A 4,708-nucleotide genomic window follows, 5' to 3' on the forward strand; every position below is an offset into this window, starting at 1 on the left:
AGAAGAAGAGAATAATTAAAACACTGAGAATAATGAAGAAGTAGAAGAAGAAGAAGAAGAGATCGATGAAATAACTCAACCCATTCCACTGCGAAAATCAACAAGACAGATACAAAAGCCACAGTATCTGGAGGATTATGTTCTTCAAGCTGCAGAAGAATGTGAGATTATGCTACTTTCTGTTAATGATGAACCAAGAAATTTTCAGGAAGCAAAGGTCTCGACTAAATGGACACAAGCATGTATAGAAGAAATTATTTCAATCAACAGAAACAAGACTTGGTTTCTAGTTGATAAGCCAGGTGGGGTAAAAGTGATTGGTCTTAAGTGGATCTTCAAAATAAAACGGAATGTTGATGGTACTGTCAACAAATATAAGGCAAGACTTGTAGATAAGGGATACGTTCAAGAATCAGGCATAGACTTTGACGAAGTTTTCGCACCAGTTGCTAGACTAGAGACAATTCGTCTCTTAATAGCAGAAGCAGCATCAAACTCATGGGAAATTCACCACTTAGACGTTAAGACAGCATTCTTACATGGTGAATTGCGAGAAGATGTGTATGTTGAACAACCAGAAGGTTTTGAAGTAAAAGGACAAGAGCATAAGGTTTATAAGTTATCAAAAGCTATATATAGTCTAAGACAAGCTCCTCGAGCCTGGAATACAAAGTTAGATCAAATCTTAAGAGAAATCATATTTGTTAAATGCTCTAAAGAAACATCAGTATACAGAAGAGAAGAAAAGAAAAGGGAACGCTTCTTGTGATTGCAGTCTATGTAGATCATCTATTTTTGACTGGAAACTCCCTTAAGGTGATCAATGAGTTCAAGAGAGAAACGTCATCAAAGTTTGAGATGTCAGACCTCGGAAAACTCACTTATTACCTTGGCATAGAAGTCCATCAAGGAGTAGATGGGATTCAGATTAAACAAGAAGCTTATGCAAGGAGAATTCTGAAAGAAGCAGGACTTGAAACTTGTAATCCAACTAAGATACCAATGGAGTTTGGACTTAAAGTTTCAAAGGCACAAGAAGAAGCTGAGATTGATCCAACGAGTTATAGAAGAAATGTTGGATGCCTTAGATACTTGTTACACACAAGACCAGACTTGGCTTTCTCTGTGGGAGTAGCAAGCCGTTATATGCAGAGTCCACGCAAGTCTCATGGTAATGTAATAAAGCAGATATTGAGATATCTAAGAGGAACAATCAGCTGTGGATTTAAGTATGGTCGAGGAGGATCAAAAGGAATTGTTGGGTATAGTGACAGCAGTCATAATATTGACCAAGATGATGGAAAAAGTATAATTGGTCATATATTTTATCTAGGAGAAGCACCTATTACATGGTGTTCACAGAAGCAAGACACTGTAGCCCTCTCATCCTGTGAAGCTGAGTTTATGGCTGCAACAGAAGCAGCTAAACAATCAATATGGCTTCAAGAACTGTTGGGTGAAATCAAAGGAAGAGAACCTGAAAAAGTTCTCATTAAGATTGATAATAATTCTGCAATTGCACTCACTAAAAATCCAGTGTTTCATGGGAAGACGAAACACATTCACAAAAGGTATCATTTTATACGAAAATGTATCGAGAAGGAGATCATCAACGTTGAACACATACCAGGAACTGAGCAGAAAGCAGATATATTGACAAAGGCATTAGCTCGGATCAAGTTTGAAGAAATGAGACAATTGATTGGAGTACAAGATATGTCACGGGTAAGGTTGAAGCTTAACGGGGAGAATGCTGGTTAAACTTCAACATAGAAGTCACTAACAAGTTGGTTAGGACAAGATTAGGAAATTGATGTAATCCTAAGGGAATTAGAAGTCATCTAGTTCTAAGAAAAGGAAAGACATGTAATAAGGTAATAGGAGTAGGAAAAGGAATTCATAGTTCTATATATATATGATCACCAAAGTTGTGATTGATCATATGAGCAAGATTAGAGCTTGTGTTTAGTTTTGAGAGATTTTCTAAACATCAATAAAGAGAGTTGTCTTTATATAAGCTAAGATTCATCTTGCAGTTGCCATTAAGAGTAAATTTGGTCGAGCACATATATAATGTTCCCTTGGGAAAAAAGTATACATCAGGATCACTTTATACATTCGCCCCATCACAGGATCACTTTATACATCCGCCCCATCAACCAGGATCACTTTATACATCCGCCCCATCACATGATCACTTTATACATCCGCCCATCACTTGATCACTTTATACATTCACTCGACTATATTTGGTTTTGGTCTTGGTCCCAGACCAAATATAGTCTGAGATTTGATTTCCGTGCAGCTTTTACTCTTTGATTCGTCCCACTGTGTCTCGTTTCTGGACCATATTTATGGATTTGATCGTCCAGTGCGGTTACTCTCCATGCCTCAGTGTTGGATCATATTTTTATTTTGACTTTTTGTTTGCTGAGAGACTGATTCTTTATTTTGTTTGGTAAGATATTTATTCTACCAAATTATTAAGAACTTTTATAATAGTTTTCTTCTGGAGATTCACAGAATGAAGGTCTTCACCTTAGGGAGTGATTGCTTCCACTATCATCCATGAGTACTATTTATACTTATTGAAAACAAAATTAGTCATAAAAATCCAAGGTGACCAAATTTGTGGTACAAAAACCCCATTTAAATGTTGGGATCCATTAAAACTCCATCGTAAACAAAATTGATACAAAAACCCCAAATTTTTAAAAATTGATACAAAAATCCCAAATTTAAATGTTGGTTTCATCGTAAAATTTGATGAAACCAAAATAAAATTTGATGAAACCAACATTTAAATTTGGGGTTTCTGTGTTAATTTTGTTTTGATGGAGTTTTCGTGTTACTTTTGTTTTGATGGGTTTTTTGTGGAAGAATGGTGACACCTCTGGGTTTATAACTCGCGGACCGTGTGCAAAATATGGAATGGACTACCAGCAGCATACAGGACGTGGAATCGATGAACAAAACACTTATTACTTTATAGATGAACAAAACACTTTATTATATAGATAAGATCACCTTTTTATTTATGACACAGATAAAACAAATCAAGCAGACGGAGGAAATTAAGAAAACAGATGTCTTCTAAATGGCGGAGAACTTGCAACTTGTTTCAGACATATCTACCTTATCATCCCCTACACCGTACTCTTACGGTATCCGTTGGGATTTTAAGTACGGGTTTTTTGGTTGGATGCCTCTCCGCCTGTGAAGACGGCCTTGATAGTAGTGGCAATTGTGCCAAGAGTAGAACCGCTCGCCATCTCTGCAAATCAGTTATAAATAGCAATGTTACTGAAAGAAAGAAAAACAAAACAATTGTAACTTTCTTACTTTCACCAATAAACACGAATAACAAAAATGGATCGTTTGGCTTAATCCTAATCATATAACGTGCACTAATTAAGCTTTTCTACCATGATGCAGCATACATAACATTGAGAATGAATCATCCTATAGAGTTATAAATACTTTTTCTTTTCCTGCATAGAGTTGTAAATACTTACGCGGAGTAGAAGATAGCATAATCATCAGAACCAAAAGAAAGACCACGCTAAATATGTTGATAAGACTTTGTGCCATTCTTAGTTCTCTGATCTAGTATTGAAATTTGTGGATCTGCTTTCTATTAAGGTCAGTGATATTATTTCTATGAACAAGCTCAACTTATCGATAGAATATCTCCCAATATGAACGTCGAGTATAATAAATTAACAATGATAATTGCTTTTAATTTAAACAACTATAGCTTATCCTTATCCTTGCTGCCATCCACATGCACCACGACGACTTTCAAGCCCATCTTATTATATGACGACTTTTGAAAGGGCGCACGCGGTTGCAGACTCCTTCCCTTAAATGGTATGTTTCCGGGGAAACTAGGGCTGCACATGGGCGGGTATGAGCTAAAACCAACCTCGCACCCATAGACTGCGGGTTTTTTTTTTCATAACCAACCCCGCACCCACAAACAGCGGGCGGGTTTGTTACCCGCCCGCTACGGATTGGGCGGGTATGGGTTTAAACGGGTTTAAATCCGCTTTATATTCAAGTATTTAGAGTAACTTCTATTCTCCTTGATTAAGTGAGAAAAAAAAAACAAAACCCCCAAAATATTCATATCTAGGAAGTTCACAGATGAAGATTAAGTGTTGAATCTGTTGATTTTTCGATTGTTGTCGATTTCTGGTGAAGATTCGAAGTTGTTGTTGTCGATTTCTGGTAATTGTCGTTCGTAGGTGAAGAAGAAGAACTGAGGAGGAAGAAGAGGAGAGGCCGAACAGAGAGAAGAGTGTAGAAAGTGAATGAGGGTTATCGGTTATCCTATCTACTAGTATTAGGGTTTCAATAATGGACGAGTAGGATTAGTTTTATCTAATGGTATATAATCTGCGGGTTTTTTGGGCGGGTATGGGCGGGTATTAGCTTAAACCAACCTCGCACCCATAGACAACGGTTTTTTTTTTTTCATAACCAACACCGCACCCACAACGGGCGGGTATGGATTAAAAACCCACGGATTTAACGGGTACGGGTGGGTTTGGGTATCGTGGATGGATCTTGTGCAGCCCCAGGGGAAACGAAAAGCAGCGAATGCGGTTTCGGGAGCCTTGCTCTCACCGCCTCTAGTATATGTTTCCAGACGAAATAAAAGTACACCATATACTGGAATCTAAATGTGCACACGTACTCCGTTGAT

The 4,708-nt window shown here is 37.6% G+C and overlaps 1 long non-coding RNA gene across 1 annotated transcript; it reads right to left on the reverse strand.

Annotated features, from left to right (window-relative positions):
- Positions 1–2,966: 2,966 nt before the first annotated feature.
- Positions 2,967–3,802, reverse strand: LOC113354384. The gene is made up of 2 exons (XR_003361850.1): positions 3,516–3,802; positions 2,967–3,274 (listed from the first exon to the last, which is right to left on the reverse strand). It is a non-coding gene; the product is annotated as an uncharacterized LOC113354384 (long non-coding RNA).
- Between the last annotated feature and the right edge of the window lie 906 nt (positions 3,803–4,708).

The sequence above is a fragment of the Papaver somniferum genome, chromosome 2, assembly GCF_003573695.1.
Source record: "Papaver somniferum cultivar HN1 chromosome 2, ASM357369v1, whole genome shotgun sequence".
Lineage (NCBI taxonomy): Eukaryota > Viridiplantae > Streptophyta > Magnoliopsida > Ranunculales > Papaveraceae > Papaver > Papaver somniferum.